An 11,565-nucleotide genomic window follows, 5' to 3' on the forward strand; every position below is an offset into this window, starting at 1 on the left:
TCTTCGTTTTCATGAACAAACTGTAACCGTGAACATTATGAAATACAAGCAGTCTTCATTTTCATGAACATATTGAAAACGCAGCAGTCTTCATTTTCATGAACATATTGAAAACGCAGCAGTCTTCATTTTCATGAACCTATTGAAAACGCAACAGTCTTCATTTTCATGAACAAACTGAAAATGCAAAAAGTCTTCATTTTCATGAACAAATTGAAAACGTAGCAGTCTTCATTTTCATGAACATATTGAAAATACAGGATTCTTCATTTTCATGAACACATTGAAAAGCAAACAGTCTTCATTTTCATTTTTATGAACATATTGAAAACACGGCAGTGTTCATGTTCATGAACAAACCGTTAACGCGTTGGATTGCACGTTCATGGCCAAACTTGATACACAGGTGTTTGTACGTTTAAGAAGACGAAAAGAGGTAAGAGTCTGAATGATTGAAAACAGACTCTACATATTAGCTCTACATATTAGCTCTACATATTAGCTCTACATATTAGCTCTACATATTAGCTCTCCATATTAGCTCTACATATTAGCTCTCCATATTAGCTCTCCATATTAGCTCTACATATTAGCTCTCCATATTAGCTCTCCATATTAGCTCTACATATTAGCTCTACATATTAGCTCTCCATATTAGCTCTCCATATTAGCTCTACATATTAGCTCTACATATTAGCTCTACATATTAGCTCTACATATTAGCTCTACATATTAGCTCTCCATATTAGCTCTACATATTAGCTCTCCATATTAGCTCTACATATTAGCTCTACATATTAGCTCTACATATTAGCTCTCCATATTAGCTCTACATATTAGCTCTTCATATTAGCTCTACATATTAGCTCTCCATATTAGCTCTACATATTAGCTCTTCATATTAGCTCTTCATATTAGCTCTACATATTAGCTCTCCATATTAGCTCTACATATTAGCTCTTCATATTAGCTCTACATATTAGCTCTCCATATTAGCTCTACATATTAGCTCTTCATATTAGCTCTACATATTAGCTCTTCATATTAGCTCTACATATAAGCTCTTCATATTAGCTCTACATATTAGCTCTCCATATTAACTCTACATATTAGCTCTTCATATTAGCTCTACATATTAGCTCTACATATTAGCTCTCCATATTAGCTCTACATATTAGCTCTACATATTAGCTCTACATATTAGCTCTCCATATTAGCTCTCCATATTAGCTCTACATATTAGCTCTCCATATTAGCTCTCCATATTAGCTCTACATATTAGCTCTCCATATTAGCTCTACATATTAGCTCTACATATTAGCTCTCCATATTAGCTCTACATATTAGCTCTACATATTAGCTCTACATATTAGCTCTACATATTAGCTCTCCATATTAGCTCTCCATATTAGCTCTACATATTAGCTCTACATATTAGCTCTACATATTAGCTCTACATATTAGCTCTACATATTAGCTCTACATAAAAATATAAATGTGTTAAGCGCAGGGAGATTTCTTGAACGTGTAAGAACCGAACAATTTTAGGTGATACCTTTTATATAAAGACAAAGTCTGTAGAAAGTTGTATATCAAGAAAAGGTTAGAAGAGACCGCCATTATATTTGATTTTATCCGCCGCTCTTGTAAATCAATGTAACCGCGATCCAGGACAGTGGCGGAATCGAATAACATTAAAGGGACACACAGTCACTTGTTGAGATCTGACAACTACGGTATAGGCCGTATAAACCGCGACTTTTGGCCGTGTAAGCCACGGCTTTATATCGTTTATGTCGGGGCTAAAAGCCGTGTAGTAAACGGCCGAGGTTTCAGACCGTGAAGTAAACGACCGCGGTGGTAGGCCGTCTACATCGTGAAGTCGTGTAGTGAACTGCTTTATATCGTGTAGGCCGCGGCTTTATATCGTGTAGGCCGCGGCTTTATATCGTGTAAGCCACAACTTTAGATCGTGTAGGCCACAGTTTTAGATCGTGTAGGCCACAGCTTTAGATCGTGTAGGCCACGGCTTTAGATCGTGTAGGCCACGGCTTTAGATCGTGTAGGCCACGGCTTTAGATCGTGTAGGCCACGGCTTTAGATCGTGTAGGCCACGGCTTTAGATCGTGTAGGCCACGGCTTTAGATCGTGTAGGCCACGGCTTTAGATCGTGTAGGCCATGGCTTTAGATCGTGTAGGCCACGGCTTTAGATCGTGTAGGCCACAGCTTTAGATCGTGTAGGCAACAGCTTTAGATCGTGTAGGCCACAGCTTTAGATCGTGTAGGCCACAGCTTTAGATCGTGTAGGCCACGGCTATACATCGTGTAGGCCACAGCTTTAGATCGTGTAGGCCACAGCTTTAGATCGTGTAGGCCAACAGCTTCATATCGTGTAGGCCACGGCTTTAGATCGTGTAGGCCACAGCTTTATATCGTGTATGCCACTGCTTTAGATCGTGTAGGCCACAGCTTTAGATCGTGTATGCCACGGCTTTAGATCGTGTAGGCCACGGCTTTAGATCGTGTAGGCCACAGCTTCATATCGTGTAGGCCACGGCTTTAGATGGTGTAGGCCACGGCTTTAGATCGTGTAGGCCACGGCTTTAGATCGTGTATGCCACTGCTTCAGATCGTGTAGGCCACGGCTTTAGATCGTGTATGCCACGGCTTTAGATCGTGTAGGCCACGGCTTTAGATCGTGTAGGCCACGGCTTTAGATCGTGTAGGCCACAGCTTTAGATCGTGTAGGCCACGGCTTTAGATCGTGTAGGCCACGGCTTTAGATCGTGTAGGCCACGGCTTTAGATCGTGTAGGCCATGGCTTTAGATCGTGTAGGCCATGGCTTTAGATCGTCTAGGCCACGGCCTTAGATATTGAAGGCCACGGCTTTAGATCGTATAGACCGTGGTTTTGAATCGTGTAGGCCACGGCTTTAGTTCGTGTAAGCAAAGGCTTTAGAACATGTAGGCCACGGCATTACACGGCTTTAGACCGTGTGATGAACTGCTTTATATCATGTAGGCCACGGCTTAAGATCGTGAAGGCAACGACTTCAGGTCGTGTAGGCCACGGCTTTAGATCGAGTAGGCCACAACTTTAGATCGTGTAGGCCACAACTTTAGATCGTGTAGGCCACGGCTTTAGATCGTGTAGGCCACGGCTTTATATCGTGTAGGCCACAGCTTTAGATCGTGTAAGCCACAACTTTAGATCGTGTAGGCCACGGCTTTATATCGTGTAGGCCACGGCTTTAGATCGTGTAGGCCACGGCTTTAGATCGTGAAGGTAGCAGTAAAGTGAGTTTAGACCGCGGCTATAGACCGTGCAGGACGCGGCCAGATGAACACAAACAGCCTAGATGAGCACAAACCAAACTCTGGATAACCCCCGGATGACAGCCGCGTGTCCAGCTTGATGAGCACAAACCGAATTCCGTAGTACCTCCGGAGGACAGCTGCGTGTCCGGCTAGATGAGCACAGACCGAATTCCGTAGTACCTCCGGAGGAAAGCCGCGCGTTCGGCTAAGCTCGGGAGCACCCACGGAGGAAAGCCGCGTGTCCGGCTAAGCTCCGGAGCACCCACGGAGGAAAGCCGCGTGTCCGGCTAAGCTCCGGAGCACCCACGGAGGAAAGCCGCGTGTCCGGCTAAGCTCCGGAGCACCCACGGAGGAAAGCCGCGTGTCCGGCTAAGCTCTGGAGCACCCACGGGGGAAAGCCGCGTGTCCAGCTAGATGAAATCATATGCGTCATAAGTAACAAAGGTAACAATTCTCACCAAAGCAAAATCTATTCACTTGAATTTGAATCTGCCGGTGTACCTTTAAGAATTAATCGACCCTAAATCAATCGACCTTACAGATAATACTAACCGCGCTATAAAGATAACGAGATGACTCTTGCTTAGTGCAAGTGCCTTGTTCGATTACTTTTACAAGCTCTTCATCAAAACCTTCAACATTCAAGTGCAATTTGATTTAAAGAAACTCTGTAGGTAGCTAAGGTTGTGTCTTTAGACTGAAGTTCTTAAAGATTATCTGTAGTTGGTTTTGGTTGAAATAGCCTTCGCAATATATGTTTATTTTGCTTAATATGTAGTTTATTGAAAGTTTAGGGTTTGAAAATCGGTCTAAAGTTATAATCGATTTTCAAGTCATTTCAAGTCAGTTTTCGATTATGTAACCGAAATCAAATGTTCATATTTATGTTTAAATTTAATTGGTATACAGGAATAACAAGTTGCCACATTATATGTGTGCTTTACCATGAAAACAGCTGTAGTTTGCAATGTGTAAGTTATATTTCAAAGATTAACTTGAGGTTTGCAACTAAGTTTTAAAAACTTATGTATAGTCAAGAATTGTCTAAATACTGTTGTCGAAAATCGATCGTATACGACTGACGTCGCCGGTAATTGATTGCATAATCTCGGATATGTATGTATACATATATTCTTGTTCTTCCATAGTTTTCTATTTTGGGAGAATACAGCCATATCCGACATTACACATCGAATATCGGCCACCACAGTCACCACCGGCATCGATTTTCGACAAAAAACACTTGAGCATATATATATATATATATATATATATATATATATATATATATATATATATATATATATATATATATATATATATATACTTGTACTTTTCTCTCTAATGAAATAATGCACCAGTCCATTGTAACCACGCCCCCGCCCCCCAGGTCCGAGGGATAGCCGGGGAAAAGGGCCGTGTTTTTACTTCCCAGGTGGCCCCACAGGGCTGGGTGACCGCGGTGGTTTTGTCATAGCGTCAAATTTAGCGGAGATTGGGCCTTATATAGCGCAGGCCGGGGATTTTACCCGGGGTTGGCTGGACCGAAAGTCAAAGTCCCGGCTATTCCCCTGACCTGGGGGGGGGGGGGGCGTGGTTACAATTGACTGGCGCATAAGTCTAAAAGCTTAAGGTAAAGAATGGTGGCGACTAGAAATTATGATATGCATTGTTCTTGTTGTATGGCCTAAAAGTGCAGAGCTTTAAAGCGTCTATTTTTAAGGAAAAATATCATTTACAATGGGGTTTTTATGTTTATGTGTCATGTGCGGTTAGTTATATAAACTATGGCCTTTATAATGTTTGCTCGATGTAGTCTGAAGTTGTACATTATAGAAATCAGAAAAACAAAACTATGTTTTCTAAGCCGGTTGTAACCAGAGAGGAGGAAATGCAAATACTTGTAACTTTAAGATGTATCGACCGGTTCTTCAAATGTTCATATTACGTCAGTTATTTGAAAATGTTAAAAAAATCTAACAATATGTTGATTCTACACACAATAAATACCAAACAGCTAGGCCAATAAAGTTCTTTGATTCCACTGACATCTCTAATAAAATAAGGCAGGCAGGCAGGCAGGCAGGCAGGCAGGCAGGCAGGCAGGCAGGCAGGCAGGCAGGCAGGCAGGCAGGCAGGCAGGCAGGCAGGCAGGCAGGCAGGCAGGCAGGCAGGCAGGCAGGCAGGCAGGCAGGCAGGCAGGCAGGCAGGCAGGCAGGCAGGCAGGCAGGCAGGCAGGCAGGCAGGCAGGCAGGCAGGCAGGCAGGCAGGCAGGCAGGCAGGCAGGCAGGCAGGCAGGCAGGCAGGCAGGCAGGCAGGCAGGCAGGCAGGCAGGCAGGCAGGCAGGCAGGCAGGCAGGCAGGCAGGCAGGCAGGCAGGCAGGCAGGCAGGCAGGCAGGCAGGCAGGCAGGCAGGCAGGAGGCAGGCAGGCAGGCAGGCAGGAGGCAGGCAGGCAGGAGGCAGGCAGGCAGGCAGGCAGGCAGGCAGGCATATTGTTTTGCTATTTTTTATTTGGAGAATTAGGATTTTGTACCAAAACAATCTATATCAGGGTATACATGTATCTCTAGTACAGAAAGAATATTGTCAAATTTTAACATGTTCACTGAAAACTTGCACATATTTTAGGAAATAACGAAACAAAATCCACAATACGGCAAAGAAATGTAGGGTCGGGAGAAAAAATCGGTAGGTTATGTATGTCGAAACAAACATTTTTTACGCCTTATTATATAAAAGTACATCCAATTTAAGTGTTCTGACAATACTTGCAAAACCATGGGGTCCTATTTGTTGAAATAGCGATTTGAAACGGCAAATGCAAATCATTGACCCTAAATAATCAATCATTCTGTGAATAATATTTACTTAATACTTATATAAACACATTAACAAGTTAACGGATTAAACTAAATTAACTGTGTTTTGTTCTTTTGTATGAGAGTGTAACCTAAATTACACTCAGTAAATATTTTGTATATTATGGTAGTAAGTGTTGTGGACGAAAACTGTACTGACTTTAAAACTAGGACATGGTGACATTTAGTAATGAACAAAGGTTGTTAGAAGTTATGTTTGGTGACTATTTATTTTGTGCAAGTACATACTTACAACCTTTAACTGGTGGTAAACAAACTATAGTGCAACTTACCCACTAAGTGGATCAGCCACTGCTTATATCTACAGGTTCACCTGGTTTAAGTCAATAACGACTGACTGCTTATGTATTGGCAAGTTTGAAGTATACTACTTTCACATTGAACAAAAAAAATATGTTGTCAATGACCATTTATATAGTTGTGAATGAAAAAAATAAAAACTTAAAGTGACACTCTTATTTAAAATCCATACATACACATGTATAACAAACATAAATTTTCACTGATAAACCTTGAAATACTTACTAAATAATGCATTTATGAAAACTATTAATTAGGCCTACTGATTACATGATTGTAACCGTGTATTTAATAGCAGAAAGTGCAAAAATCTTAAATGATTGGTGAATGCTAAAAGATTTTCTGTGGTCTCCTATAGTCTCATTAGATAGATATACCGTGTTTCATGCTCATTTCTTCCAAATTAAACTCGGTATCTTTCATAAGAACCATTGTTTTTCGACATTTATTAATCCTTTTTGGAATATTAAAACAATATTATTAATTGTGGTAAATCTCTCTTGGAGTAAGAGTGCATCTTTAATCTAAGGTCATTTGTAACTTCACCACCTTCCCATCACTGGTAAGGTAGTTTGTCGTTTCCACTAACCCCGGATCGACCCTATTGTACTGAGTATGGTTAAAAGTGTTAACTAGCGGGGGGGGGGGGGGGAGTCACGGATGTGAATAAATGCTTGTACTGATAGTTCTGTAACGTTGATATAATATTGCAGGCCAAAATAAGAGCTTGGTAGTTAACATATATTGGAAAGTGAAGCCCAATCCGAAAAGCGTAAACATATTTAGATCTAAATATAATTGAACTACAGAGTACAGTAGTTAAGGCTAAACAATAAAAACACGCTAAAAATACTATTTTCTGTCTCAATGAGGTGCTGTTTGGTATTTGCCTGTAAAGTATATAATATTTATATATAGAACAAAGTTTGAAAATGGAAAGACTGTGAACGTCTCCCTTAAAAACATGCGTCGAGTTATACCAGGTACACGCGATAGCAATTTCAAAAATCCCGCGCTTTTCAATATACGCTGTCATGCTTATCGATTTAAATCTTTATGTTAGTAACATTTCGCCTCGTACTCAACCGGCTCCATAGCTCAGTGGCTAGAGCGCCTGTCTAGTAAACAGGAGGTCGTGGGTTCGATCCCCACTGGAGCCTTTTTTTTTCTTTTTTTTAACTCTGACCAGTACGTCTACTTGTTTATTATATACGTCACACCGAAGGATTAGAAAACTGCAACAATTTAAAAAGAAATATTCAACATTTTTTTATGACTTAGAGGGAAGTCAACTCTGTAAGCTATATCACTCGGTTTAGAGCTCATTAGCCTCCCTTATACCTTTGATAATAAGCCTCAAAAAAGATCATGTAAAGTATTTTTTTGTATTTATTGTATTTTTTGCTTTTAGACACTTGAGATTTTTTGCGTGCTTTTATTCAATTTGATACTGCATTTAAAATGCGAATAATATTTAAAATAATAATGCTTTGAAAACGGCGATTTAAAAATTATGACATAGTGGCATAAAGTGTTCAAGTACCTGTGGTTGAACAGCCGCAGGGCATAGAGTCCCTTTTGTTGGCTTTGTGAGCGGGTAAGAGAAATTGTTTTCGATCCTGATTGAATCTTAATGGCATATTGAAATGTTGAATAGATTGACTTGTCCTAACAGATTTAAGACCGTTTGATGACGGCACGGTTGCCTTAAAGTTTAAGACTTCATTAACACTTTCCCACCATATCAGTTCTGATCCTTGGCTGAAAACATAATGTTCTCCACTCAACTCAACTCAATATTCTTTATAATATCACAGTTTACATTTTAGTAAAATCATGCGCTAACTCAATATATATTAACACAGGTAATAAAGATGTGGGTTAAAGGCGGCTTCACAACAGGTTTGGAAATTATCACTATGCAAAACAAATATAATTAGTAAGTAATTAGTTATTATCTCATTGATTAAATAAAGAACTAAACCGGATTGCGTATCCTTCGTTAGTGTAGTAAACAGGAGGTCGTGGGCTTGACCCCCTCTGTAGCCTTTTACTTCTTAGTTCTTTTCCACGCGTGAACTTTAAAGATGCACTATTACTCCCAAAAAAAGATTAACTACAATTAATACAATTGTTTAAATATACAAGAAAGGATGAATAAATGTCGAAAATAATGGTTCTTGTGAAGGATTCCGAGGTTATTTTAAAAAAAAAATTGTGCAGATAACACGGTATTTCTACCTCAGTATGAGACTAAAGTAGATTACAGTTAATATTTTAGCATTCACCAATCATTTAATATTTTTTGGTTTTCAGCTATGAAATACACTGTTACAATCTTGTTATCAGTAATTAATATTTTCCATAAATGCATTATTTAGTAAGTTGTTCAAGATTTGTCGCTCAAAATTTATGTTTATTATACATGACATTGTGTAATTACTGATTTTGAATAAGAGTGTCACTTTTTTAAATTATCAATTTTAGGTCTACCTGTTCTCATACTGTTCCTATAAACAAAAAGTTAAAGAAAGCATATACATGTACAATAATTAAAAAAAAAAGTTCAACACTTGATTATTACAAAGCGTCATGAAAAGACAACTCTGTAAGCTATATCACTCGGCATACGGCTCATTAGCCTCCCTTATTCCTTTAACATAGCCTCATATTTCGGTTTTCATTTTATTTTTATTTTTGCACTGTATTAAATAAAACAAATGCGGTCTATATTTTTATAGTAAAGCTTTAAAACAGGGCGAAATTATGAGATAAGTTGGTTGTGTGTCTGTTCTGATAGAGTTTGTGTGTTAATAAAATAACATCAAAAGGTTTTTGAGTAGTTTTATCTTAGCATCTAAAATGTTTCAATCGTGTGTATGACATAACGGGACTTCAAACACTTTATCATCACTTTATGACATTTTTTAGCTTTATTCTGTAATACAACCCTCACTAAGTACAACTTTCATATGCAAATGGCCTCTGAATTGGCTATGAAGACAGTAAAAATGTTTGTTTTGACGACATTGTCGTGCACATCAAATAATCACAATAGTTCTTGAAATATTCTACAATGGATGGTCCGGTTTTAAACTAACTTTGACAATAATGACACAACCAGCCCAGGGCTTCAAGGAGTCCGGACACCTGTGGCCGAAGGGCCCACGGGACCAAGAGCCCCTTTTGTTGACTTTGTGAGCGGGTAAGAAGAATCGTTTTCGTGATGAAAACAAGACCACATCAGTCCGTGTTCCATCCTGATTGAATCTTAATGGCATATTGATATGTTAAATAGATTGACTTGTCCTAAGAGATTTACGACCATTTGATGACGGCACGGATGCCTTAAAGTTTAAGAGTTCTGATATTTGACTGAAAACATTAAGTTCTCATTGATACTAAACCGGACTGCGTATCCTTCATTTAGCTTTCTCCTTATTTCTAACGATGGCAACATAATACTATGTGTTTTAATGTAAATACTGTTTAAACTTAATCTTCAGGACGAAACTTCAAAGTTTGATAAAACTAAGCCCAATGCTTCATGATCCAATGGCTATTATTCCAAGACTCATGATTATGATGGTGATTATGATGATAATGATGGTGGTGGTGGTGGTTGTGGTGGTGGTCGTGTAGGTGGTTGTGGTGGTGGTGGTGGTGGTGTTGGTGGTAAAAATGATGGTGGTGGTGATGATAATGATGATGATGATGATGATGATGATGATGATGATGATATGGATGGTGATGAAGTTCTGAACAAAATGGATCGATCTTATCTTGCGCGTCCTTTCGAAATATTATCTACCGCAATATGTTACAAAAACTAAAGCAATTAAGTGTTGTATAGCAAGCTGTACCACATGTTTGTTCGATTGCAGCCTTTTCATGAATATCATAAACAGGTTTTAAAACCAATATCACACTCGCAGTTTAAGCTCTTCCATAACAAGACAATGTTATGGAGTTGTTGATTTTCTTGTACACCCATGCTAGATTACATGTAGCTTTTATTTCGTTGTGTTCAACATTACTACAGGTTTCAATTACAAGAACATCCTCGAATCGGCTATAATAGCATCTACTTTTTTGTGATATAGTTTGTGTAATATTTCCCTTTTGAATATAAAGTTTTTAGATGTTTAAGGAATGTTTTCTTTATGATGTTAAGCAAGATAAATTATTGTTTATTTTGTAAAGTTATTTGACTAATTGAAATCAGATAATTAAGCCTTTTTTTCACCTAAAGTGACACTCTTATTAAAAATAAATGACTACACGTGTATAACAAACGTAAATTTTTGTTACGATTTTTGTTACAATTATCCTAGTTGAATGTTAATGGCATGTTGATATGTTTAATGGATTGGCTTGTCCTAAGAGATTTCCGATCATTTGATGACGGCACGGATGCCTTAAAGTTTAAGAGTTGATTAACACTTTCCCACCATATCAGCTCTCCCCCTCTGCAGCCTTTTACTTCGTAGTTGTTTTCCCCGCGTGTACTTTAAAATGATCAATTCTAGGCCTGCCTGTTTAAATACTTAAAACAAAGTTTTAGAATAATCCTATGCATTAAATAGACCAGACTTCAACACATGATTTATTCCAGAGCGTTATGGGAAGACAACTCTGTAAGCTATTTCTCTGAGTTACGGCCAATTAGTCTCCCTTATACCTTTAACATAACCTCACATTTCGGTTTTCAGTTTAATTTTAATTTTGCACTGAATTAAATAAAAATGCGGTCTATATTTTCATAGTAAAGCTTTTAAAACAGGGCGAAATTATGAGATAAGTTGGCTGTCTGTCTGTTCTCATAGGGTTTGTATATTAATTAAATAACATCAAAAGGCTTTCGAGTAGTTTTATCTTTGAATCTAAAATGTTTCAATCGTGTGTATGACATAACGGGACTTCAAACACTTTATCATCACTTTATGACATTTTTTAGCTTTATTCTGTAATACAACCCTCACTAAGTACAACTTTCATATGCAAATGGCCTCTGAATTGGCTATGAAGACAGTAAAAATGTTTGTTTTGACGACATTGTCGTGCACA

The 11,565-nt window shown here is 38.6% G+C and overlaps 1 non-coding gene across 1 annotated transcript; it reads left to right on the forward strand.

Annotated features, from left to right (window-relative positions):
• The first annotated feature begins 7,585 nt into the window (after positions 1-7,585).
• Trnat-agu (transfer RNA threonine (anticodon AGU)) lies at positions 7,586-7,658 on the forward strand. The gene has a single exon. It is a non-coding gene; the product is annotated as a tRNA-Thr (tRNA).
• Positions 7,659-11,565: the final 3,907 nt, after the last annotated feature.

Source organism: Mya arenaria, chromosome 4, assembly GCF_026914265.1.
Source record: "Mya arenaria isolate MELC-2E11 chromosome 4, ASM2691426v1".
In the NCBI taxonomy this organism is placed as follows: domain Eukaryota; kingdom Metazoa; phylum Mollusca; class Bivalvia; order Myida; family Myidae; genus Mya; species Mya arenaria.